Consider the following 27,919-nt stretch of genomic DNA (forward strand, 5'->3'; position numbering starts at 1 on the left):
TCCAGAGCACCCAACTCCCAGGGCGTTGGGGAAGTTAAATGAGATGCTATAGTCAAGCCATTGGCCTGCCTCTGGTGCAGTCCGATCTGTTAGCAGCATTCCGGACAATAATGTTGATGATAAAGTCTTCCAACAGCCGTGCGAAGCGGGGCTTGCTTCCTCGGCTATGACGGAGAGCTAGAGACTGAAACATCAGTATGAATCGTTACGGATTTGGGCAGGGCAGAATGAATCCGAGAAATCCGAGCCATCTCAGACGTGGTGCTGAAATTCAATCAGGTAAGTCTGGAAACAAGCCGGGCACGCGTCTCCCATTTTGTGCCCACAAACCTGGGCGGTTGCATCCACCTTCCAAGCAGATGGCGAAGTCTGTGCTCCGCCACCCAGGGCCACTGCGTTGCCTGGCGGAGGCTGGGGAGCTCTGCGCAGCTCCACATCTGTCCCTGCATCAGGCCGTGACGAGGAAGCTAACAGCCCGTCGTTATTGGCATTGTCAACCTAGTTCTGGGCAGATAACGGGGGTCCTGCCGTTTCTTCAGCACTTCTCAGCTCCGGCACTGGGGCTGCCAGCATCGAGATGAGTGAACCCAGAGTGCGCACGACTTGGGGCATCTGCCTTTCTAGGAAGCGTTCTTGGGTGATGTGTCTCGTTCCAAACCCAGGCACCGTAGCAAGGCTGACGTTGTTGCAGCCCTGAGCTGTTCGGGATGCCCTCTTCTGTTAGGATTTGGGGGTGGCGGGGCGAGAGACGGTCCGAGAGGCTTTGCTGATCTGTTTTCCTGTGCTTTCCTTCACCTCCAACTCTCAGAACCTTCTGTGTGCCAGCTATCTCGTTAGTTATCTATTGCTACATGGCAAAGTGCTGCAAAGGTAGTGAGCAAACGAATACATATTTGTTATTTCACGGTTCCTGGGAGTCAGGAGTCCTTACCCGGGTCCCCTGCCCAGGGTCTCCCAAGGCTGCAGTCAGGGCAGAGGCCTGGATGCATTCTCATCTGGAGGCTCGATGGTGGAAGAACCTGCTTCCCAAACCTCTCAGGTCAGAATTCACGTCCTTGTGGCTGTGTGAGTGGCATTTTGCTGGCTGTCAGCTGTCGCAGTTCTAGAGGCCACCCACAGTTCAGCTGCCATACTTCCTCAGCGTGGCTGCTGACTTTATGGAGCCAGCAAGGAGAGTCTCTCCTGTGTGTACAAGCAAGGCAGAGACGTAGGTTAGTATCTGTAGGTAAGTGTATGTAGATAGGAAGATAGTATAACTAGATATATCTATATATCTATATATATACCTAAATATATATATAGATATATACACATACACACAGACACAGAGAGAGAGAGATAAAGAGATGATAAAGAGTAGATAATAGATATAGATATAATAACAGATAATAAATACTAGATATAATAGTAGATAAAAGATATAGACACATAGATATAGCAAGAGATGATTGATAGACCAATAGATAGATAGAGGTGATACATACGTACATACATAACTTTCTAGATAGATTGATCATAATCCAATGACAGGATGACATCCCATCATCTTTACCATATAATAGTTGTTAGAAGTTAGTTGTAGGTCCTGCCCACACTCAAGGAAAGGAGATTATACTGGCTTTAACACCAAAGGGTGGCCATCAAGGGAGCCAGCAGTGAGACTTACATCATATCATTCTCGTGTTCTAAATGGGAAACTGGGGTGGGAGGGGGAGGGGGGTGCGCGCCTGGGGGGCTCAGTCGGTTGAGCATCCGACTTCGGCTCAGGTCATGATCTCGTGGTTTATGGGTTCGAGCCCCACGTCGGGCTCTGTGCTGACAGCTCGGAGCCTGGAGCCTGCTTCGGATGCTGTGTCTCCCTCTCTCTCTGCCCCTCCCCCACTTGTGCGCTGTCTCTCAAAAATAAATACATGTAGAAAAAATAAATAAAAGTAAATAAATAAATGGGAAACCGGGGTTTAGAGAGGTAACTTGGCCAAGCTCCAACAGCTACCCAGTGGCCAATGGGTACCTCTTCTGCACCTTGGTAACTTCCTGCAATGCCCTGACTGCAAAGTGCCGATTACCGGTGCACTGATGTTCATTGATTTACTTGGGCCAGAACATCCAGTACTTTCTCTTCCATGTCACTCCACCAACACTCACTCGGTCTTTCAAGAAATGCTGGTTGAGCCGGGCCACGTACTTTGGATACAAAGATGACCAAGATACAACTCTACGTGCAGGCCGTCCCTCTGTAGCAGAGCAGAGACATAAAAGGAAATAAACTACAAGATTGTGTGACGTCGCACAAAGATTGCAATGGTTTCCTCGGGCTTGCCCATTCTGAATGTTCCCAGGCCCTGACACGGTGACTGGCACACAGTAGGTGCTCAGTAAATGTTTGCAGATTGTGGCTACTCCTGTTACCCATCATGCCCTGCTCTCTTCTGTTCCGCGTAGGATAGAAAACAACAATCAGAAAAGATTAACTGGTCAGGAAAATCCAGGGAAAGTTAAAAAAATGTATTTAATGACATCCCAGGCTGGCTTCAGAAGTCTGTGCTGCAATCCTGGTACCTCCCTTTTTGAGCAGAGCTTCACATTTCGAAATAGAAAAAAAAAAAAAAAAAAGCACTGTAATTATTAAAATTGTGTATATAGGAGAATTTAGCCTTTCATTTGAGGTGTCCTAATGACACTTCAACAACTGCTAGGGAAGATAATAGGGTTTAGAGCAATTACACAGCCCATCAAATCCCGAACATGAGTGATTCAGATTCATGCTTGGAGCTGGAACCGTTCTCAGCAGTTTTGCTCATACACAGCTGTTTCATTTAAAATTTTTTGGCAGAAAAATCGCAAAGTGGGTCGTGCTGGCCATGCTGCACTGGAAGCTTAACCCCTGCATACCCGACGACATCCCTTTCCTCCCAGCCCCGCCAAGCCCCCCGACCTTAATGGCTCCCTGGCGCTTTTTTGCATAACGTATTTGGAAGTTAAGACTCGGCCCCTTAGCTGAAAATGCCGGGGCTCGGGGTGGGGGTGGGGGGGTTCTTGCTCCTTGGCCTGCTGGACTCTTCTGTGTCTTTCTCCCTCTTTTGATTTAGGTAGTTCGCACCATTCAATCACTAGGTGGCCAGTCCTGTGTGGGCTATGAGTGTATCGGTCAGATGGCCAAAAACAGTCGGCCCACTCAAACTCGGGGATTTGGGAAGAGTAACAAAAACCACATAGATGGGGTGGCTTACACAGCCTACATTTATGTGTCACGGTTCTGGAGGCTGGGCAGTCCCATAACCTAGGTGTCACCAGATTCGGTGTCTGGTGGGAGCCCTCTTCCTGCTTTGCGGATAGCTGCCTTCCCCTTGTGTCCTTACATGGCAGAGAGAGATCATCCCCTTGTCTCCTCCAATAAAGGCACGAATCCCATTCACCAAGGCTCCACCCCCATGACCTCATCACCCCCCAAAGGCCTTACCACCTAACACCCATCACATTGGGGATTGGGGCTTCCACATATGAACTTGGGGGGAAGGAAGTTCAATAAAAGGACTGCTGACAAGGCTTCAGCTTCAATTTAGAGAACCCCACAGGGACAGTGCAGTGCCCTGGGGATGCCACAGCAGGAAGCCGATACCCCCTTTAGGTCTCAAGGGGCAAAGGGCAGGGAGCCCTCAACAACATGGGTAGTCTACATGTGCAGAATGGGGGGCAGCCCAGTCGAAGCTGCTGCTTAGAGTTCAAGGCGTGCGGGCCAACCCCCCGTAACAGTGAAGGGACCGCCCCTCTCTCCCGTCCTCCAGGCTCCTCCTGGTGTCTCCCATTGACCAAACCATACTGGAAGCCAGAGATCAGGGAGGGCCACTGATGCATGTCCTCCAGGCCAGCCTCCTGATGCTTTGAGAAAGGCTGCAGGATGAACCAAAGATATCCAGCACAAAGGGGGGCCAAGAAAATAGATTCGCATCCTCTGCCCGGAGGGAGAGGGCTTCTAGCTGCAGACAAAAACCTTGCAAGGTCATGGTGATGGGCACATGTGGCTGCAGGGTCCGGAACTCATTCAATGTATCTGAAATCACTGGGAGGTCATTGTAAGGGGGCCTGGTGGTACCCTAGACAAAGCCAAATCCTCAGGTCTCAAGAAGAGCTGGCACGAGCCCTCCGAGATGGTGACATTTATGTGGCCCAGTTGTTTGGTCAACCGCTGGTCTAGCTGTTTCTGCGGAGGGATTTTGAAGGTATCTAATAATAAGTGAAGGCCTTAAGAACAAAACTTAAAACTGAGGTTTCTCGAAGGAGGAAGGAATTCTGCCTTAAGACTATACCATAGAAGTCCTGCCTGAGTTTCCAGCCTGCCAACCCACGCCATAGACTTGGGACCCAAGACTACAACATCGACACCTGCCTGAGTTTCCAGCCTACCCCACAAGTTTGAGACTCGCCAGCCCCCACAATCGCGTGAGTCAATTCCTTTAAAGAAACAAAGGAATGAATGAATGAATATCTGCTATTGGTTCTGTTTCTCTGGAGAACCCTGGTGGACCCTCCCTCCAACAACTTCCCACTACATGTAAGATGATCCCAGCCTTCTCTCCATGGCCTTCCACGGTCCAGCACCTGCCACCCTGCCTCCTCTGTAACCTCATTTCGTAACCCAGGGATTCCTCAACCCTCATGTGCTCAGGCATCACCCGGAGAACTTGTGAAAACAGTTTCCCAAGCCCCCTCCCCAGAGATTCGGATCCAGCGGGAGGAGGCAGGGCTCATGACTTTGCACCTGAACGAGCTCATACAGGATGCTGTGGCCACTGAGCTAAGAACTGCTGTTGGAGGGACTACACCTAATTGTTCCCTCTCAGGGGCTTGGAGCTTTCAAGGGTGACTTAGCGAAGTCACTGCCGCTGCTCTTGGACCCATCTGCCAGTGCCAAGTGCCACATCATCTGGCATGGCACCTGAGAGCCAGGGTCTGTCTGCCAGCCTGGAAGCAGCCATGGCGAACGGGATGTGTTCCACTGGCTCCCGTCAGCGCCACGACTGGGTTTGTTCTCCCAGCTGCAAAGCCCGGTCCTGGGCTGCACAGCTGCCTGAGTTTTAAGCTGGAGCATGTGAATCAAGGGCACGAATATCCAGTTGGGTTTCCCACTCTCGCCCACAGTAAGCTGGCCATGCCTGGCCAAGTGGGCTCTGTGGTCTGAACTGGATCTTGGAGGATAGGATTTCAAGAGGAGGATTAGGGCTCCAGGAAGGGAGGTGTTCTGAGCTTGGGGAAAAAAAAACAACAGAGGTGAGAAGGTGCATGTTACGTCTGGGGAATGATGATGGGTTGGTTTGAATGGGGTAGAGAGTTCTCATGGGGGAGCAGTGGGGTTCAGGCTGGGGAGGACCTTGAGGGACCTGGAAGAAGAGCCCCTGAAGGTCTGATGCAGGGGAGGGACATGCTCAAGATGGACAGAGGGAAGGGACGGGGCAAGGTGAGCCCAGGATAAGTAGGGACTTCCGCATCATGTCGTTGAGGACGGAGAGTTCTGGATGCCGCAGGACTGTTGTCTATTCTGGGATGGGCATTTGGGAGAAAGGGAAGAAATAAAAATGGGGCAACATGATCTCATCATGATTCTGAATCTCAGTGCCTGCAGAACGGAAGCCCCATTGACCAAATCAGTAGAGACTGGGAGAAACACTGATGGATGATGGGTTTATAGCTTGGAAGGATCCTTGGAGGTCGCTATTACAGGCTGAGCCGTGTCTCCCCCGAAACCCATACCTTGAAACTAGCTCCCGGTGCCTCAGAATGTGCTATATTTAGAGATAAGTCCTTAATTAAGACTAATTACATAAAATAAGGTCATTAGGGTCGGCACTGATCCAGTATGACTGGTGTCGTGCCTCTGCGTTGCTTAAGCAATGAAGGAGGATTTTGATAAGAAGAAGAAGAAATGTGGACACAGACAGGCACAGAAGACCAGAGAGAAGGCCAAGAGAGAAGACGGCCGTCCACACGCCAAGGAAGGAGGCGTCGGACGAAACTGGCCCAGCTGACACCCTGATCTCAGACTCCCAGCCTCCAGACTGTGAGACGCTAATCTTTGTCGCTGAAGCCGGTCCTGGAAGAATGATACAGTCCCCCAGTTGAATCGCCTATTTCACAGATGGGAATACCCAGGGCCAGAGAGCGGAGGGTCTCACTCGAGCGGCACAGCCCAGGCTCCCGAACGGGGCTGTCAGCTCCAGAGGAGTGGACGTGTTCACCATGTTGCCTCTTCCAATCATGAAATATTGACCGTCTCCCCGTCTACGGTTTAGTTTGTTCAAACAATTTGCTGCCACTAAAGCAAACTAGCCTCTGTTTGTTTTTTTCAATAATGATTTTCTCCCGGAGTTCTCAGATTGTGTCCTCCAACAGGCGTGGAGTCTTGGCTCCTGCCCTTCTGGCTTCCTTCGTCGATTCGTCACCCTGGTGGCCCAGCCCAGGAAGACAAGCTTTTTCATTCCAGCCAGATGGCGCAGCGGGGAGCAAGGGTCTCACCTGTGACCCTTGGAGGAGGAGGTGCCACGGTGGAATCTTCCGGCAGAAAAGCCCGTGGATTCAGGAGCTGTGTCAGCTAGCTCTGTGGGCTGGAGCACCAGTGAGGATGTGACATTGGGGAGGCAGCGCGAGAGAGAGAAAGTGAAGGGAAGATGTCTTCGCCAAGACAAGACTCTCAGAATCCGAAGAGGAAGTAGGCCTCCAGGCCGCGGGAGGGGTGGGAGCCGAGGAGAAACCAAGCCACCCCACCCGCGGTCTCTGACTCCGGGCCGTTTGTCCTTGTCCTGGCACATCAGTTCCAATGTCTTTTCACGTAACCCAACACTGACTCATCCCGCCCACACAGTAAGAAACACGCCCTTGCCCACATGACAGGAAGTCCTGAATTAGGGTGGCCCCAGTGGGTTCACTTCGAGGCTCTGTGGTATGTTGAGGCCTCTGGCTTTTACCGTCTTTCCCCTCTGCCAGCCTCGGTAGCTGGCTGTGTCACTAGTGTGCTCCCTTCCCAAACAAGATGGCGGCCCCACGGGCACAGGGCCGCGCGAATCTGAGGAGGGCACTGCTCCTCCCCAGGTGTCTCTTTTCTGTCTGCTTCCCAGGACCTGCCCAGTCCTCCCCCAGGCCTCGCTGGCTGTAACTGGGCCACATGCTCGTCTCCGACTCAGTAACTGGACGAATGGGATTACCCCATGGTCCTGAGAGAGCAGGCCTCCCAAACAAAATGGGGGTTTTGCTGGTGCATAGGAACGGGTGCAGGAGAGCACTGGCTGGGGAGGCAGCTCTGCCTCTCCTGCACGTGGCACCACACCCCTCGAGTCCCCATCTCCTCCGATGCCCACGGCCAGGCTCCGAACCCCAATTCCTAACTCCTGGGAGAGAGAATCCGTTGCCACCGGCTTCAGTCAGGTGATAACCCCCGGCCAGTCAACCCAGGGCTTCATGGTGAAGTCATGCCAAACAGGGCTGTAGGGTCACCTCTGGGAGGGGAGGGTGCCATTTTCAGAGGAAGGGAGTTCTCAGGGGGTCTGTGAGGACACCTCAGTGATGGCTCCCGTGAACCCATGGAGAATATGGAGCTTTAAGAAGGTTAACACAAATGCTGTATCCACGCCCATAGGAAGTATTTGGAATTGGAATTTAGAATGGGGGGCGGGGCGGGGGGGGGCGGGGGGGAAAGCTGCTCTGGTTGACACGAGCCTGGGGAAGCTAACTGGCACTTAGAAGGTAGTGGCCAAGGATGCTAAATGTCCTGAAGTGAGGACACAACGAATTATCTCACCAGTATGCCAACTGTGGCACGTGAAGAAAGGAAAAGAGAGGAACTGTTCATAAAGTTTGGGGGCAGGTAACACAGTACACGGAAGCCAGGATCAGGAAGGTTATGTGGGTTGGGGGCTGGGGGGAGGGCAGGAAGAACGGGGCGGGGGGAAGGGCAAGGGACAGGGAGGCTTGGTCACTGTTTACATGAACTTCCTCTGCAGACACTGTCGATAAAAATACATGGCCTGTTGGGCCTGACGGTCGTCTTTAGGAAAAACGTGCCGTTTGCCCTGCTTTAGCCTGCAGCTGAAGGAACGGAGACCCCAGGAGGTCCCCCGGCACACGCAAGCCAAGGTGGATGGCGGGGCGGTCATGTGAGCAGCTCGGGCTGGCAGGGAGGAAAGTACACCGAGGCCGCTGGAAGAAGGGGCCTAAGACATGCCCTCCAAACGGTGCCAGAATGTTTCCATCAGCACTCCTCGTGCCCATGGCCATTGCCCTCGTCACCTCATCCAGCCTGGGGGCTGTCTCCTCTCATGCTGGAGGCAGTCTCTACAGCGTTGGGCATTTGTCCTCGCAGACTTTTTACATCTGGTTCCGCGTGTCAGTTGCGTGACTCTCGGTGGTAGTGAATTCCTTGCTTGGCTCTACGTGAGGGTTTCTTTTTTTTTTTCCCTCCAAGTTTCTTCATCAAGGTCCACCTTGTGTGGCTGTGGAGATGCAGACTTCGGGGCAAGGGCTTTGCGGGGAGGCTCTGGCCATCCAGCTGTTGGCACACTGCCGCTTTAGCTTCGTCCCCGTCTCTGCCGGGAAGCCCGGATTCCGTGCCCCTGGGAGGCGTGTGGAGAGCACACTCTTGCCCGCCGCCTGGGAGTGCCCGCAGCCCTCCCTGAGCCCTCACCACCGCCCAGGCCCAGGCCCAAACAGGGAGGGTTCCAGTCTTCGGCAGAATCAAGCAACTCCAGGGGCGCCTGGGCGGCTCAGTCGGTTAAGGGTCCAACTTCAGCTCAGGTCATGATCTCACACTCCGTGAGTTCGAGCCCCTCATCGGGCTCTGTGCTGACAGCTCAGAGCCGGGAGCCTGCTTCGGATTCTGTGTCTCCCTCTCTCTCTGCCCCTCCCCTGCTCACGCTCTGTCTCTCTGTGTCTCAAAAATAAATAAAAACGTTAAAAAAAAATAAAAAACAAAATCAGGCAAGAACTGCCTTTGAGTCAGGGGATCTCGAAGGGCTGGGTTGCGTATATCAGGCTGTGAGGCTCTGGGCCAGAGAGCACAGTCCGGCTCGTGGGATGCACCCGGGATGCTCTGGACCCTCCAAGGTATAGCTCTGGCACTCCTCTCTTGAGCCAGCTTCTGCCGTCTCCACCTGGAAGGTCCCTTCAGCTCTCCTAGAAAATGCCATCATTGCTCCTTTCTTGTGCCTCCCCGCCCTGGGCTCTTTCAGTAGCCTTGTGCCGTCCCTAGACTGTATTTAAACAAGCGTGTATGAGACATACGTCGAGCTGCCGTGTGTAACAGAACAGTCTCTGTGTCCGGGTGTAAGTGCTTCGCCGTGAAACTCGTGTCATCCTCACAAAACCTCAATGAGCCAGCCGCTTTCGTCATCACCCCATCTTCCAGAGGAGCAAACGGAGGCAGAGAGAGACTTGCCCGAGGGCACACCGCCAGGACGGCACGGAACTGGGACTGGAACACAGGTCCTCCATCTGTAAGGCATGTATGCTTAGTCCCCAAGCTGTTTTGTGCCCTCATCGCTTGATCAGGTCCTGCTCGTCTATCCTGTGGACCTTATCCTGGGCATCCTTGACCCTCCAGGACTGGCTTTCCTGTCCTGCCTCTCCACTCCCAGCCTCTGTGACCGCAGACCGCACCTGTCACTTGTCACTGTGGGTTTAGTTCTCTGTCTCTGCGGCCCACGCCCTCTAGGAGGACACATGGGCGTCTCTAGCTCTTGGCTTTGAATTAGTGGACAGCTGAATGGACGGTCATGACATCTGAGAGGTTCAAAAGCTCACCGGAGGCCACACAGCAAGGAAGGGGCTGAGCCTGGGCTGTTTCAAGTCCTCAAAAAAGCAGGCCCCTGCTTCCCCCTGGTCCCCCTGCCTTTCGGGAGCCACGTGGAAGTGTTCTGCGGCAGCCTCCCGTGATTGTGCCTCTCAGATTCCCAGACTGCAAAAGAAGGTACGAACGAAGAGAAGGGGAAATTTCCCAGCATCTGACGATAGGCGCGTTCCAATTATCCGTTGATGCTCATAATGGGCAGGATCTTGCCTCATTGTCAGGCGCTCCGAGGCTGGCCATATGGGTTTATTTTCGTGGATTTTGTATCGTGAAAAAAGAGTTTCTGTTAAACACAGGGTGAGTCATCGCCTGCTTCTGAAATCGCCCCCAGCCTGCACTGCCTTCACCAACACTCTCTGACAGCTGGGTTGCAGTTTCCAGAAACCTCTACAGAGCTCCCTTGCTGCTCCTTGGGGATGAGATACCCTGTTCTCCAGGAGTGTCTCCCCCTGCTTCGCGCGTCCCCAGCCCTGGCCCCCGCCTTGGCCTCTCCCCTCCCCCGTGGGTGGTTTTGTCGGATCTTTTTCGTCTGTTTCTCCAGCAAGACTGTCAATTCCCCTGGGGCGGCGACTGGGTCTTTTTCACCTCAGTCTCTACAGAACCTGGCACACCCACCTCACTGCCAACACACACCTGTTGAAGGACGAACCCCAGTTTTGTTTGCTTTTACCGTCGGCATGCCAGGCTGGGAAGCTGGGTTAAAAATAGCGCGGGTGCCCCTCGCTCTGATCACACGCATATAATCCCACGGAGGGACAAAGTGGCGCAGGGAAGAGAATAAAGCCTTGGGGCCAGACCAAGTGGGGTTCAAACCCGGACTCAGCTGCCAAGCACGCCACCCCCACCCCCAGCCTCACTGTCTTTATGTGTACTGTGGGACTCAGTCCCAGCCTACTGCAAACGCTGTGAGGCTAAATACAGTAATGTGTGCAAATCTCTACACGCCTAGGCCTTTCCCCTCGCCCGGGAAAGGATGGGATCCGTGAGCCAGGTCCGAGGCACCTGTTGTCAAATGTAACCTTCCCTGAGGCAGCCTCAGGGGTCCGACCGCGGTGGTGGTCCGCCTGCGAACACTCGAGAGGGAGCTCTAAGCACTCTGGGTGCGGGCACTTGGCCTCGCCCTCATGCGGGGCCTCTGGCAGAAGGTAAAAATGCTCAGGCAATGGCTGTTGGATCCAAGAGGAAGTTGGTGGTGGAACGGATTCCAGAGGGGAAGCTTTTAGAGACGAACCCCAAAGGCTGGTGAAGAGCCCACCCGGCAGGGTCCTTCTGCCTGCGAGCTTCTGTTTTCTGGAGCACACACCCATCTGACCATGGGAGTGATAAATAGGAACGTTTATGGGGCTTGTGAGCCCCCAGCCCTTTGAAGGATGGCCTTCCTAAGATAGAACGGGAGGCCCCATCTTGATGGGTTTCACCGATCATTATGGGAAGCCCCAGAAATAGGCTGGGGTTCCTTTCATCCCTCCTTTGTTTGCATAAAAGTTGGTTGTACCCACTTCTTGTCTGAAGGTTGGTATTATTAAACAAATGCGGCTGGAGAGAGAAGGGCAGTGCGTAAGCCAGAGGTGGAAAATGCCAGCACACGTGCCACACCTCAGCCCTCCCCTGCCCAATGCAGGCATCCGCAACCAATCGCTGAACACTCTGTGTCATCCCCAGAATGGGCTACCTCGTCACCGTTCAGGGAACTTTCAGGCCAGAATTCTGATAATTGAGTTCTCTATGAGCAAACACTTTCTCTTTAGAAGGAGGAAAAAAACATACATTGTTACAGTTAAAACATGTACCGCTGTGCTTTGTAAATATTCAGGACCCTGGGGATTGCATCTCAATAGTCTTATTATCAGCCTATTTTATTTGAGCATAAACAATAAATACATTGCAAATTATTAATGGGAAACCGTGTTTAGGAATTACAGTGATTACAGATCAATTGGATGGAATAATTACTACAATCACTGGGTAATTAGATCCTTCCTGGCCTGAGACTTCCTGGCCCAGGAGCTCTGGGAGTGATTCCTCTGCGAAGCAGACTCTCAGAACCAGAAAGAATGAGTCCTGAACTCTGGGGCAGCCCACCTGACAATTATAAGCTACCCCCAAAGATGACGATGCCACATCCCTTTCAAATGCTTTCAGCTTAAGGTTACTGAAACCCGACTGAAAGCAGCTTAAACTATGGGGCCTGGTTTTGTTTTCCACCAAATAAGAAATCCAGTGGTCGGTAGAACCGGCCTGGTGCATCATCTCAACAGCAGAATCAAGAGCCCAGCCTCTTTCCATCTTTCTGAGTCGCCATCCAGAGGTTGGTGGTTTGTTACTTCATGGTCGCAAAATGGCTGCTGATGCTCCAGGCACCACATTTGCATTTCAGGCAGGAAGAGGGCAGAAGAGATAGTGACAGCAACATTTGCCCCCCCCCCTTTTTTAATGTTTATTTATGTTTGAGAAAGAGAGATCAAGCATGAGTTAGAGAGAGGCAGAGAGAGTGGGACAGAGGATCCGAAATGGACTCTGTGCTGACAGCAGAGAGCCTGATGCGGGGCTTGAACTCAGGAACCGTGAGGTGGTGACCTGAGCTGAAGTCGGGTACCTAACTGGCTGAGCCACCCAGGCACCCCTGTTCTTTTTTATCAGGAGAGGCCTGAGGAGACTTCTACTTATGTCTCATTGGCCAGGGTAGAATCACATGGCCACATTTGCCGCAAGAGAAGCTGGGAAAGTGGGGAACAGGATATATCGGTTGGCTTAGGCCAGTCACGGTCCCTCTTCTAGGCTGAGGCTGTCACTCTGAACAAGCAGGGTTTCTGTTAGCAAGAAAGAAGAGGAGAGCTGGGAAACTGGATAGACAACTAATGGTGTTTTGACTGTCCCAAGTCCCTTTGAACCACGAAGGGCATCCATAGTGGAACTACAGATGAGTTTGTTGCTTTTTGTTCATTCATTCACTCACTCATTCATTCAGTCATTCAACACATATGGAATCAGTGCCTAGTGGATGCTAGAAATTGTGCTAGGAAATGAGAGGAAGTACAGAATTATTTAGGACTAGAGTAACAGGGATGGAGGGCATCGCTAAGAACTTTCTGGGGAAAGTGACTTCTAAGCCAAGAATAAGAGATAAGCGCTTGCCACCTTGTTCCGTGTGTGTGTGTGTGTGTTGGGGTGGGGTGGGAAGGTGGATGTGTGAGGAGCAGGTGGGAGGAAGGGAGTGTTGCAGGCAGAGAGAAAGGCACGAGTGATGGTCTCAGTGGAGGAAGAGGTGAGACCCGTTTGCAGAGATGGGACGAGGCCAGTGTAGCCAGAATGCCGAAAACGAGCCTGGAAAGACAGGAAGACAGCAGATCCTGGAGAGCCTTATGAACCAACCTAAGTCTTAGGCTTTACCTTAAAGGCCACGTCTGCCCCAGCCCCTGGTTAGTCAGAGGCAGATAAGAGTGACATTGGCCAGCATGTGAGCCTTCTTTCTGGCTGCATTAGTCAAGACTGTTTGGGTTATGTGGGAGGAAATGTCTAATTAAAAAAAAGATGAGAGAGGGTTGTTATTGGTGCATGTTATTCAAAAACCCAATAGTTGGCTTCAGGCACAGCTGGATCCAGAGGTTCAAATGGTGTCATCATGAGGCTGCCTCTCTCTAGACTCTTTCTCCATCGTGTTATCTTCATTCTCAGACAGGATCTCCCTGACTCATAGCAAGAGGCCATCAGGAGTTCTGGACTTATGTTCTGTGAACCTTAGCTCCCAGATGAAAGAGCGGTCGTTCAAGGAGAGGTCCCAGGAGGAGCTCATCGTAGGTGACATGGCCAACCCTGAGCTGACCTTTGAGGCCAAGGGATGCTGTGCTTTAATTCGCAGGCCTGAGTCAGGTGCCCACCCCAGGGGCCTGCAAAGTGAGCGGAGACAAGAAATTGAGGTGCTGTTATGCTCCGGTAGATAAACTGTCAGGTAGTGCTCCCCCCATCCCCCCACCGCTGCCTCATTCTTCGCCTGTCGCTGTCTGGACTCCTCCTGTGTTAATGCAGCTCCTCCCTCCTGAACCCCTTCCTGCTCCCCTTCCCTCACCCTCCTCCCTCTGCACCTGGCAGATCCCAGCCAACATCATCGGTTACTTCTGTGCTTAATAAAAACGCTAAAGTCTCCTTGCGTTGCATAAAGCGGGAACCCAGGCCCTGTGCGTTGCTTTCTGTTCAGCTTCTCAGCAGCCTAGTCAGTGTGCCGCCATGAAGGCATTGATTTATTCTGTCCAACATATCACGGCTTGTTAGCGCTCTCAGTATGACAAGAAGTATTGAGCCTTACGTCCAAGGTTTTACAAAAATATGGATAGATCACCATCTGGACTCTGAATTAACAGAGTGTTCTGCCCGCTGAATAGGAAACTGAGACAGGGAAGTGACAAGAACTTTGCTGAGACACAGACTACCTTTCCCTGTCCTTCAAGACTACCTCTCGTTTTACTTCCCCTGGGAGACCTCCTCTGAAATCCCCACTGTGCTATTCAAGACTCTGGGTTATAAGTGACGGAAAACCAACTCAAATAGACACAAGCAAGAGCAAAGTAATTTATTAGTTCTTGACTGTGAAAATCCAAGAGTGATTGGCTTCAGGTATGGCTGGATCCTGGTTCTCAAAAGATGTCATCAGGACTTAATATTCCCTCTCTGTCTTAGTCTCTGTCTCTGTCTCTCTCTCTCCATCTCTGGGATCTGCTCTCCTGTACATATGGGCTTCGTTCTTAAGCAGAATCTCTCCCATGATACCCCTGGAATGTCCAAGGCACGTTCTTATAGCTTAGCGCCTTCAACAGCAAGAGGGTGCCTTTTCCCCAAAATTATCAGTCCATGTCCTGTGGCCGATGGTCACTATCTTTGATTGACTCAGCTCTGGTCATCAATCTAGGGTCTAGACCAGACCCACCATCTGTTTTTGCGTGGCCCACAAACTAAGAGTGCTTTTTACACCTTTAAGTGTTTGGGGGAAAAAAAGTCAAAAGAACAGCGTATCATGGCATGTGAAAATTATATGAAACTGAAATTTCGGTGTCCATAAAGGCTTACTGGGACACGGCCATGCTTATTTGTTTATGTGTCATCTAAAGCTGCTGTTGAGCTACAATGGGGTGACCTCCATGGCTCACAAGGCCATTTACTATCTGGCCCTTTACAGAAAGCGTTTGCTAACCCCTGGTCTAGACACTCAGGGAAGCCAGTGGGATGTGTGAATCAAGTGCCCACCCTTGGGTTTCAGGGATGGAGTCAGCCCAACCAACCAGACCACAGGATGAGAGTGGCAGAAGGTTCCAGAAGAAGGGGGCATGAGTGCTGAGTAGGCAGAAGAGCAGGTGTCCACTCTGCCCACTGTCTTAGACTGGGATATCCCAGAATCAGAGAAGTTTGTAAGCACTTTCTCCTTAGGGGGATGAGGGAGTCTCAGGGAGCACTGGTGGGAGTGGAGGGGAGGGAGACAAGGAAAGGGAGAGGAGAGAAAGAGGCCAACACAGGGAACTTTGTTGAGTAGATACCACTATGGGAAACTGGGTTCCATCCTGCTTAGGGATTTCTGGGAGACAGTGTGGGGCACACACCTCAGATAGCCCAGTTGGAGAGTAAGGGAGCTGGTATATTCATTCTGCAACCCCTCCCGGCCCCTGGCCATCATATATATGGGCTCCACTTTTCATGTCTGCCTATGAGGCAGTTCTCTCTTCCTCACCCCATTCAGTGGGTGGTTAATAAAGTCTTCTTGATGCATGGACACCTGGGATGAAAGTGAGCAGTAACCAAGAGGTTGGGGCAATGTCCCCAGAACCCTTGCTAAGAGACCCCTGGAGCAAGCATGTTACTGCTTCGTGGCTTTGGTGACTTATGCACTTAACAAACAGTGGGTGATGGCCCCATTCAGGTCATAGCCTGGAGTTTGGGTTTACCAGCAGCCCGGTGTCTAGGAAGAGAATGCTGTCAGCCATGATTCCCTTACTTCCACTCAAAAAAATCTATCCTGTCCTTCCAGGTAGCATCTATGACCTCCTCTTTCCCTGCCCTTTGTCTATGACATATACTATTTAGAGGAATGTGATAATATACATGAAAATGTCTTGAAAACCATGCAAATGTGATAGAAGTCATCATTTAAAATTTATTACCGTTCATTCCAATTTATTGAGTACCTTCTGCCAGGCACAGGAAATACAGGAACGGAAAAGAAACAGTCAACAATCTCTACACTCACGGAACTTAGAACCTAGTAGAATTGTCATTATTAGTTACTATTATTATTAGTTATATGATGAAGATATAATAATGGCTCTTGTTATAATACTGAGTCTGGATTGGTAGATCTTAAGGTGCTGGTTTGGGGTGTTCTTCCATTGTAAATGATTTTCTGCTTGAGAAGACTTTCAGCTGGGCCACCCTATAAAAAAGAGTAGATTCCCAAATGGTTCTGTGCGTTTCTGTGTTCAGTTAAAGCTGTTTCGGTAAGCAGGTGTTAAAGAGGTTTGTCCTAAGCAGGTGGGTGTGTGACATTAATTCATTTTAAATGCCCATCCTATGGGGCGCCTGGGTGGCTCAGTCAGTTAAGCATCCGACTTCGGCTCAGGTCATGATCTCACGGTTTGTGAGTTAGAGCCCCACGTCGGTCTACAGAACTTGGACGTCTAGAACTTCCTGTTCTTAATCCTAATTCTGAAGCTTCGTTGGGCTTAAATGAAGCTCTGCCTCATTCAGCTTTTCTCCCCAGGGCAGAGCCCACAGCCAGACCTTCCTCCTCTTTCTGGCCTCTGTCTGGGGCTCTTTATCTTCGGAGCATCCCTGAGGCGTGAACAAGGTCTGCCCTTTCCGCCCTTCCCCCACTCCACTAAACTATGGTGGGAAGATGGTCTCAGCATGGATTCCCACGGCATTACTTCTTTTAAAATTCTTCATCATATCATGTTTAATGAAGATAACAGAGCCTATTAATGAATTTGAACATTTTAAAGTATAGTTTTTGTAAATGGCACCCACAGACCCACCACCCCTCTGAGAAACACCCTCAGGGGGATGAACAAGACGGTGACCAACCTTGCTGAGGCCACCTGTGGGTTCTTCCCCCTCCCAAGTCAACTGATCTAAGCACATAGTGTTGTCCTGAGTGTTGTCTTTATCATTTCTTTGCTTATTTTTTTGTCTCATCTCATGTTTATAGATCTCGAAATAATTATGTAATTATAAACACTGGTGCTTCGAATCCATGGCTTCTGGAAGGTCTCTTGGGTTTATAGCTAGGACTGACATTTCTGGTATACAGTGAACTGGAAAGTCCACATCTCAGCTTGAGAGAAAGAACCACACTATCCCAGTTAGTTACCCAGAACATCCATAACTCACCTCTTGTGTTTGACTTTACAAGATTACGCTCAATTATGTTCCAGAGTGGTCCTTCCCAGGCTCCCCTCTTGATCCCCTTCCTCGATTGTACGCAGGCTTAGGGTCCTGACTCTTCAACCTGCTCAGGATCTGCACTTTACCCACCTAAATTCAAGGAGAGGAGAGATGGACAGCTGCCCACACTGCCCTTGATCAACTCCTACCAGGGGCATGGTGGGAATTCAGGCTTCAGGTCAACCCAGGGGAGAAACTCTCCAGCTGCAGGTGTGTTTTCCAAACCCACCCTCTTCCGCCACCTTAGGGCGCTAATGCTGAGCATTTCCTCCATGTTCTTCTTCAAATGCATGGAAGAAGAATTTTGTGAAAAGAAATCCTTGAAGGTAGTGGTGAGCTCCACGGTCATTGAATTGGTCTGCCTTGGTTCACATCTTAGCCCTACCCCTCTGCTGGCTGAGAGACTTTGGACAAGTCCTCCCCACCCCCACGTTCCCTGGCCTCACTGCCTGCATTCTGGGGATAAGGAGGCACAGTGAGTCATCCTGAAGGTTAAATGAGAGTAGTAGATGCTTCGAACAGTGTCTGGCATAGAGTAAGCATTCAATAAATGCTAGGTATTGTTTGAAAGGTTAAATAATAGCCAAAAGGCACTCAAAAAACTCTAGAGTAAAACACATTCTTAATAAATGTCAGCTTGAAATGATTGTTATTACCAGAAAAACTCCTATTCATCCTTCAAAACCCAACTTTCACGGAGCTTTCACGAAGATGTCCTTCCCTGCCTCTCTCTCCTGACAGCATTTGGTGCAGAGCTCATAATCCCATCTATCGGGTTGTGTTTTTATTTCCCTGTCGGTGATCTTTGTTGCTGTTATTACTGTCTCTTTCCCCAACTAGAATTATGGTATCTTTCAGAGAGGGACTCTATGCCTTTTACTCATCCCTGTGTCCTTGGTGGCCAGCAGAGAGTAGGTGCTCAATGTGTGAAAAGGAAGGGGTAAAAAAAGGCAAGAGAACAGCTGGATCGTAGAGGCATGTTATCGGCTGCTTCTCTCTTACATGGTTGCAGAACAGACAGGAGAGGGGAGCCAGCCTGCCCACGCTCATTCATTTCCTCTGGGCTGTAGTAATTCCGAGGGAGGAGGAGCCAAATTGTCTTTGTCCTGCCTCCTGCCCTGGCCAGTACCTTGTCACTTCCTCCAGGAGCTCTAGCCAGATGCCAAGCCGGGTTTCCAAACACGCCCCCCAGCCCATTAGTTTTTCTGACCCTCCTTACCACCTGGCATCCCAGAAAACTGATTTTCCCTCACACTGTGTGGTTCTCATTGGCTGCTTCCAACTAAGAATCCCTTTTGGTTCTTAATTGAGTCCGCAAGAGGGCATGCACAGTGATTGCTGATTTGAGTACCCTCCTCTGTAGAGGTCAATTATTTCCTTTATTTAAATAATAGCCGTTGAAATGATTAGATGGCTGGGCGCTGGAAAGTCTGGGATGGGGGATCGAATCATACACAGAATTGCTAGCAAATCGTCTCATTTTGGCCTTTTCTTCCTAATCACAAGCTGCTCTTGCCTTTTTGAACATTTGCACCCTGTTGTCCACCTTTCCAGGACCCACATCTGTGGGAATACAGGTGCAGGGAGGAGAGACATTTAACAAGCACATTACATTTCTCTCAAACTTGAACTTGAGATTGGAGTCTTTCCCGATGCTGAGAAGAGATAATGCTGCAAACCACCTGCTAAATATTACTCTCACCATTCATGGTGGGTGACAGAAGGGCTCAGGATGTGATTTCCTGAAATGTATTTTTTAAATTTTTTTTTAATGTTTACTTATTTTTCATAGAGAGAGAGAGACAGACAGAGCGTGAGTGGAGGAGGGGCAGAGAGAGGGAGACACAGAATCCAAAATGGGCTCCAGGCTCTGAGCTATCAGCACAGAGCCTGATGTGGGGCTTGAACTCACAAACCATGAGATCATGGCCTGAGCTGAAGTCGGATGCTTAACCAACTGAGCCACCCAGGTGCCCCGGTTTTCTGAAATATATTAAATAAGGGTTGCCATTTGACCGTAGGCTGCCCTCAAGCTGGAAATTCCAACCCTCATCCAGGCAAAAAGAGCCACACCTGCCTGGGCATTTAGCCTGGAGCTTCCTTTTGGTACCTTGTCTCTTGTCCACCATGTGCCTCAGTAGTCTTTGGTGGGGACACATCCTCCAAATCCCTACATTTGGGGTCTTGTTTATTGTGGGTATTAGAGGGTCATGGACTCATATTTATTAAATGCATTCTTTCTGTGCACCAGACACTATCTAGGAATGTGTAATGGATGTAGCAATAGCAGGATGCAGATACCAGAGACCATGGTCCCCTTGATACGGTAACAGGTGTGGATCGATGGATGCATGGATGGGTGGATGGATGGATGGATAGGTAGGTAGGTAGGTAGGTAGATAGATAGACGGGTGGATGGATGGATGGATGGATAGATAGATAGATAGATAGATAGATAGATAGATGGGTGGGTGGATGGATGGATGGATAGGTAGGTAGGTAGGTAGGTAGATAGACGGGTGGATGGATGGATGGATAGGTAGGTAGATAGATAGATAGATAGATAGATAGATAGACGGGTGGATGGATGGATAGATAGATAGATAGATAGATAGATAGATAGACAGACGGGTGGATGGATGGATGGATGGATGGATGGATGGATAGGTAGGTAGATAGATAGATAGATAGATAGATAGATAGATAGACGGGTGGATGGATGGATGGATAGATAGGTAGGTAGGTAGGTAGGTAGGTAGGTAGATAGACGGGTGGATGGATGGATGGATGGATGGATGGATAGGTAGGTAGGTAGATAGATAGATAGATAGATAGATAGATAGACGGGTGGATGGATGGATAGATAGATAGATAGATAGATAGATAGATAGATAGACGGGTGGATGGATGGATGGATGGATGGATGGATGGGTAGATAGATAGATAGATAGATAGATAGATAGATAGATAGACAGACGGGTGGATGGATGGATGGATAGATAGGTAGGTAGGTAGGTAGGTAGGTAGGTAGATAGATAGATAGACAGATAGATAGATGGGTGGATGGATGGATGGATGGATAGGTAGATAGATAGATAGATAGATAGATAGATAGATAGATAGATAGACGGGTGGATGGATGGATGGATGGATGGATGGATGGATGGATAGGTAGATAGATAGATAGATAGATAGATAGATAGATAGATAGACGGGTGGATGGATGGATGGATGGATGGATAGGTAGGTAGATAGATAGCCAGATAGCCAGATAGCTAGATAGCTAGATAGCTAGATAGCCAGATAGCCAGATAGCCAGATAGCCAGATAGCCAGATAGCTAGATAGCTAGATAGATAGATAGACAGATAGATAGACGGGTGGATGGATGGATGGATAGGTAGGTAGATAGATAGCTAGATAGCCAGATAGCTAGATAGCTAGATAGCTAGCTAGATAGCTAGATAGCTAGATAGCTAGATAGCTAGATAGCTAGATAGCTAGATAGCTAGATAGCTAGATAGATAGACAGATAGACACACATATAAGGTAGGTAGGTGGGAGGTAATTTAATTCAGTGATAAGGGCTGTGAGAAAATTAATAAGGGTGATGTGAAGAGAGTAATGGGGGATGGGCACAAGAGTGATCAGGACTCTCAGAAACAGACATTTGAGACAAGATCTGAATGTTGAGAAAGAACGTGCAAAGAGCCAGGAAAGAACATCATAAATGTCTAGAACAAGTGTGAGGACTGAAGGTGCAATAAACTTGGCAGCTGTGTGACACTGTGCGGAGTTTTATGGGTAATTCACTTAGAAATGGGGTCCCAAATGGGTTGTATTCCAATGCACAAAGCTGAAAATATGAGAAGGACATACCTTGTCCAAGGCATTTAAGTGAAGGACCCTGAGGGCGGGTGGGCCTTCTCAAATCTCTGCAGCATTGAAGGATCAAGGGCCCTGCTCAGGCAGCAGGGAGCTGGCGCTGGGGCTGGATGTGCTCACCCCCTCCCAACTCTGCATTCAGTGACATCACCTCAGAAGTCAGCAAATGCTATACATCATTAACGTTCATTCATTTTTGAGAGACAGAGAGAGACAGAGCATGAGCAGGAGGTTGAGGGGGAGTGCAGAGAGAGAGGGAGATACAGAATCCAAAGCAGGCTCCAGGCTCTGAGCTGTCAGCACAGAGCCTAACGTGGGGTTCAAATCCACAAACTGTGAGATCATGACCTGAGGCAAAGTCGGATGCTTAACCAACTGAGCCACCCAGGCGCACTGAATCAGGTATTTTTTAAGGCAGTTTTTAAATGTTTACCAGCACACCACTGACTTATGGACAGGGCCTCCCTGGGAATGAATGTGCATTGGGTAGTGAAGCAGACCATCCAGTTACCTCTCTCACCTCTTGTCCTCTCTTCTCCCCTTCCAACCTATTTCAGTCATTCTATCCTTGGCCATGCCAGCTGTGCTCCTGCCTCTAGGCTTTTGTACTTTCTGGCCCTCTTTCCCCGGACATCTACATGGCTGGCTTTCTAATGGCCTTCAGGCTTTGCAGACATGTCTCCCTGTACTTCCTGTCCCTCCCACTCTTTCTCTGTAGCATTTAACACCATCTCACTTAGGGTGTCTCCTACTGATTTATCTTTTTCATTCTCTGCCTCACCCCCCACTCCCTGCTAGAATGCAAGTGCCAAGAAGAAGGGGGATTTTCGTCCCTGTGGTTCACTATTTTATACCCAGCACTTTAAGCCATGCCTGGCACATAGTAGATGTTAATTCATCTTTCACTGAACACATGAATGAATGGCCTGGTCTGTGTTTTCTCTTTTCCCTCTAGTGGATCCATCTGTTTAGTGTTGCCCCTTGTTTTCAAAATGAGGATAGACAGGGTCCAGAAGATCTCAATGAGGCACCACAATGAGAGGAGAGAGTGGCTTGACTTACACCAGCAAGAAGGCCCCAGGCAGGACCACTCTGTTCTGTTGTGCAAGGTAGCAACCCTGGGAGTTCCTCATTGTCCTGCTTCATTTAGTGAACTATTCCCCCCAGAATTTTAATATCTAAAAGCCATTATTGTGCTGAATGCAATTGACATCTGTTTACATTATGCCTCCATTACTCGTTTCTGTGCGAAATCTGTTTGCCTTGATGCTGTGCTGATTTTAGAGCATGTTACTTGGAAGGATCAGAGGAGCGGTACAATTCACAATGGGATTCTGTTTCTTTTGCACTTTTCGCTTTTTTTAATTTTTACTTTTATTAAAGTAATACATGCACATAATTAAAAAATCAAAGAGTATTAAAAGGCTTATAATGAAAAGTACCAATCCCATGCCCACCCTTCTCTCCCCTGATTCCAGCTCCCCAGAGCCAACTACTTCCCACACTTCTAGCTGTCTCTTTTGCTCATCTCCACATTTTAAAATCGTTTGTATATAGCTATTTCTTGGGTTATCCATTTTAGTCATCGTCTATTGATGTCCTCTCATGGTGGGTGAATATTTAGCTCTCTTAGGCCCCCTTCACCCACCTGTCCCTCCCCAGTCCTCTTAATATAGTTGGACCACACTTAGTTTCTATCAGTGGTCTGTACTGACATTTATTAGAATCACACTCACTGTAGAATCAGGAAGCATCTGAGATTCTCCCAGAATGGCTGTGCTGTTCAAATCCGCACCTACTATGTGCATAGGCGTGTATACTAAGAAAGACTCAGGGCTCTGTGTGGGGCTGAGGGTGAGGGATCCAAGAAGGAAACAAGAAGTTGAGGAAAAGAATCATAAAGGACCCATGACAGTGGATAGCAGGAGGAGGCCACATTTAAGCCAAGCCATGAAGGATGGAAGGAGGGAGTCGGTGGGGGAGGCAGTGGACAGAAGGGTTGCTTTGCAAGCACGGGGAGGAGCATGAGGTCCTCATTTCAGAGTTTTGCATCTCTTGGTGGCTGCCATCAGACATGAAATCAGGCTCAATGGAGGGGCTGGCCTTTCAGCGGGGCCCTGAAGACGAGCGAGGCATTGGCAGACAGCCCTGGGGTGGAGATCATTCCTGACACAGGAACCTACGTTGGCCAAGACCCAAAGGTGGGGTTGATTTCAGCAAGCCTCCCTTCCTGTCACTGGATTTAAATGTCTTCATTTTATAACCTAAAGACTTTTTTCTAAAGAAATACCACCCCCCCCGCCATCCACTTCCCTGACTTATCCTCTTCTAGTCCTCACTTCTGCACAGACACTTTTATATCGGTGTTGCTTTTGGTGGTCTTGAGTTTGCAGAATCCACCCGTGGGCCTCCAGGTGTTGGGGAGACTCCATGTGGATCTCAACCTTACTGCACCCTCACCACTGCAGCCACTCAGCAACTGGGCAAAGATACACTGGAGCTCACACTGCCAATGCCTTGAACTGTCTCCTCCTGCAGGAGAGGGCATGATTGTAATAGCTTTAAAAAGCATTTGGAGTTTTACCCCTCATCCTCAGTCCCCTAGCTGTGCAGACAGAGATCCTCAAGGGGGATCCAGCTTCCCTTTTGAAAGTGTATGCTTTGAGCTCTCATTAGCAAGCCTCTGACATCTAGTCTGGATTGAGCCTGTTTTTTACCTGCAGCACCCCTGGCCCAGCCTCAGAGCCTGCGTTGGGAATGTAAAGGAGCCCAGGCTCAGAATGGACAGCCCTGCCCTACCCTGTATCCTCACTTGTACTTCCCCAGGTTCACCTTTTAGGCAGATTGTTTTTGCCTTTGTGAGCCTCAGTCTTCTCATCCGTAAAACCTATCCTAAAGGTTGCTATGGGGGGGGGGGGCAGTTAAACAAGGTGCTGCAAGCTACAGTCCTGGAACAGAGCAGGAGCCTGGCAACTGTTACTTTCCTCCCCTTCCTCACTTTCCCATTATTAACTGTGACTGCCTGATACTCACTTGACACTCCTTCAGCCTCACTTTACAAAATAGCATCCTTCCTGGGCTGTCAGCCTGGTTGGACATGTGCTGGAAGAAGAGTGTCTTGCAGGCATCTCTTTGGGCACAGAGCCAAGATTTAAATGAGATTGTTCTCAATGAAGAAAATGTGTGCAGCCGTAGGATATATTTTTGTCTCGTCTGAGTGGGAATCAACTCAGATGACAGAGTCCCTTTCCAACAGGGAGAAAATTGTGCTTCTTCCTCAATCTCTTTTTGGCCTTCACTGGGATGACAGGGCAGCCTGAGAAGCTGGTAGCTTCACAGTCAAGGACTTCAGTGACTTGCCCAGCATCCCACCATAGTGCCTGGCTGCTTTGGGGGCTGGGTGGGTGGAGAAATGGGTAGATTGGTGGATGGATAGACGGATGGATGGATGGATGGATGGATGGATGGATGGATGGAGAGATGAGTGGGTGGGTGGATGGATGGATGGATGGATGGAGGAATGGATGGATGGATGGATGGATGGATGGAGAGATGAGTGGGTGGGTGGGTGGATGGATGGATGGATGGAGGAATGGATGGATGGATGGATGGATGGATGGATGGATGGAGAGATGAGTGGGTGGGTGGATGGATGGATGGATGGATGGAGGAATGGATGGATGGATGGATGGATGGATGGATGGAGAGATGAGTGGGTGGGTGGGTGGGTGGATGGATGGATGGATGGAGGAATGGATGGATGGATGGATGGATGGATGGAGAGATGAGTGGGTGGGTGGGTGGATGGATGGATGGATGGATGGATGGAGAAATGGATTGATGGATGGATGGATGGAAGGAAGGAGGGAAATAGGGATAGAAGTATGGGGTTCACAACTCCTTCCTTCAGTCTTGAATGTCCTTGATGGGTTGACGCTTAGTTTCTCTATGTTACGCCTGTATTCCTTGTGATGTAAATAGGTGCTCTTTAAGAGGTCTGTTAGTCCAAATTCTCTAAGAAGCAAACACCAAGGTGGGATTAAACATGGGACAATTTTATTAGGAGAATTTCCTTTGTGAGGGAAAATGGAGAGGGAACGAGAGAAACCTGGTGAGCCATCAGACCAGGATGTAAGTTGGACCCCAAATGATGGAGAGAGAAGAAAGGTCAAATGGAAGCATCCTAGACTGCCATGCAACCTGAGGAAGGTTTGGCAAAGCTGTCCAGGCGTCCTCAAGCCAAAGATGGCCATCAGAGGAGTCCTGTGTCTCCCAAGAGTGGGTCTGACTTTGTATCCTTATCATGCTCCATCACTGGGTGGGAGCAGACCCCAGAGAAGCATGGCCTCTGTGCAAAGGTAGCAGCGGGGACCCTCAGTCATTTATGCTCGCTGTGTCTGGAAGTCATAAAGGTGCATTCTCGCAGCCAACAGAGGGGAGGAAAGTTCTACAGACCTATAAATTTTGAGATTGCTGAATTCCACAATTTTCAGGAACTCTGGGTGCATGTCGGCATAGCAGACTGGCCCAAGAAGATCTGCAAAAAAGAAATCTGTTGGATTCAGCATTTCCCAAATTTATTTGATGATGCAGTCTCTTTTCATAGAATGGTTCCAAGGAATAGAGTTTGAGATCCAGGGGTCTAAGTGTAGCTCCAGAGTTCCAGGCCAGGAAAGAGAAGAAAAGAGAAGGAAACAGATGTGTGTGTGTGAGAGAGAAATGGTTGCACACGGACAGAGGCAGGACAAACGCAGAAACACAGATCGAGGGGTGCCTGGGTGGCTCAGTCGGTTAAGCGTCCAACTTCAGCTCAGGTCATGATCTCAGTTTGTGGGTTTGAGCCCCACATCGGGCTCTGGGCTGACAGCTCAGAGCCTGGATCCTGTTTCAGATTCTGTGTGTCCCTCTCTCTCTGCCCCTCCCCTGCTCGCACTCTGTCTCTCTCAAAAATAAACAAACATTTAAAAAAAAGAAACACAGATCGAGGGAGAAACAGAATGTCACTGGTTGTTTTTAACAGACCATGAGATACCAAACATTGTTTTCAGTAAAATATGTAGTGTCTATAGATGATGTAAAGATATATGTGTATAAAGAATCTCAGAATCTCAGTGCTACTGGCCAAGGCTGACACAGGACACAAAATCATTTCACTTGACTTAAAAACCATCAGGCCTCCTATGTACACAGAGCACTACAGTTTATAAAGCTCTTGCCCATTTGCCATTTCCTGTGTCACCCTCAACCCTGCGAGTGAGTCTGACCGAGAGTTGCGGTCCTCATTTTATTGCTAACAATGACACTGTCCGCGGTGGTGATAACCGTTGAATTTCCTGAGCGCCCTCTAAGCGCGAGACACTGAACTAAGCAATTCTACCCCTAGTAACTTCCTTCTTCCCACACAGGGAGGGGACTGTGGCTCAGAGAGGTTAAACGACTGGCTCACCGTCACACAGCCGGCACACGGTGGCCTCTCATCGAAACCGGGGTCTGGCTTCCCAGCCGCTGCCGGTGAGTGAGCCGGGTGACCCCTTCTGGTCTTGCTGCCCCTTTCTTGCCTGACAGATCAGCAGACACACGCAGCCCCCTCTACGTGGGCTTTTTACAACCTGTTCTATATCACAGCGAGAAGTAGGCTCAGGGAATATGAAGTGGATGGTGATTTTTCTCCTCCTTTCTTTTACTGCCTTTGTTTATTGAGGGACAAATCATTGCTGTTTTCGTTTGTGTTTCTAGCACAATAAAAATAAAAGATATGCTGGCAATCTGTTTAAAAGCTTATGCAATCCCAGAATTTAAGCCGTCGGATTTATGCCACACGCTGATCTCACAGGCGTCACGGAGCCAGCTGCCCGGCCCGCCAAGGGCTTCTGAAGTTGCTGTCATCAGTCAGTGCCGGGCGGTCACGAGCTCAGCGTGGCCGTGGCCGTGGCCGTGGCCGTGGCTCCAGCCGAGAGTTGCGGTCCTCATTTTATTGCTAACAATGACATTGTCCGCGGTGGTGATAACTGTTGAATTTACTGAGCGCCCTCTAAGTGCCAGACTTAGCCAGGGCCCTCTAAGTGCCCCTCAGGGGCTGCATTTACCTGGCTTTGCCCAGAGCCTCAGGGGTGCCCACAGCCGGCTCACTTTGCTTGTCGGAGTTGATGTCTGGCCCAAAGCAGGAGAGGGGCCCCGGGCGGGCGAAGGGCCGGCGCTCTTGACCCCCACATCCACATTCTGGTCCCAGCCTCGTGTTCCCAGAGAAGCGTGTATGTCTGCACTTGGGAGTGAGAAAGGACTTCCCGCAGCTCATCAGCCTCCCCCGGCCTAGAACAGAGCCTGCTACACAGCAGGTGCTTCGTAAGTGTTTGTTAGGTGGAAAACGGAAAGTCACATACGCATGACCGACAAGCCAGTCGGAGGGACAAGTCAGGGCTGCCATCCACCCAAGGCGTGTTCCTTCCTCTCTCTTGCCCTCCTTCCTCTGCCTCCCGGCCCTCCTCTCTAGAGGCCTTTTCTCTCTTTCTCTTCCTCTCTCTGACCGTCGTCTCCTACCCTCTAAGACCACGCCCCCAAGCTCAGACCTTCCAGACGACCCAGGGAGAGAAAGCAGCGAAACAAGGAGGCCCTAGTGCTGTCCCTGATTTGCTCCGAGCCTGAGTCCTGCCCCCTCCGAGCTTCGGGCTCCTCGGATGGGAAATGGGAGGCATGCACCCACCTCAAGGACAGGATGGGCGTGAGCTGGCACGTGGGCAGGGACCCTGGAACGTAGAGGGTGTGATGGGGCGAACCAGAG

Source organism: Panthera tigris, chromosome C1 (assembly GCF_018350195.1).
Source record: "Panthera tigris isolate Pti1 chromosome C1, P.tigris_Pti1_mat1.1, whole genome shotgun sequence".
Classification (NCBI taxonomy): Eukaryota; Metazoa; Chordata; class Mammalia; order Carnivora; family Felidae; genus Panthera; species Panthera tigris.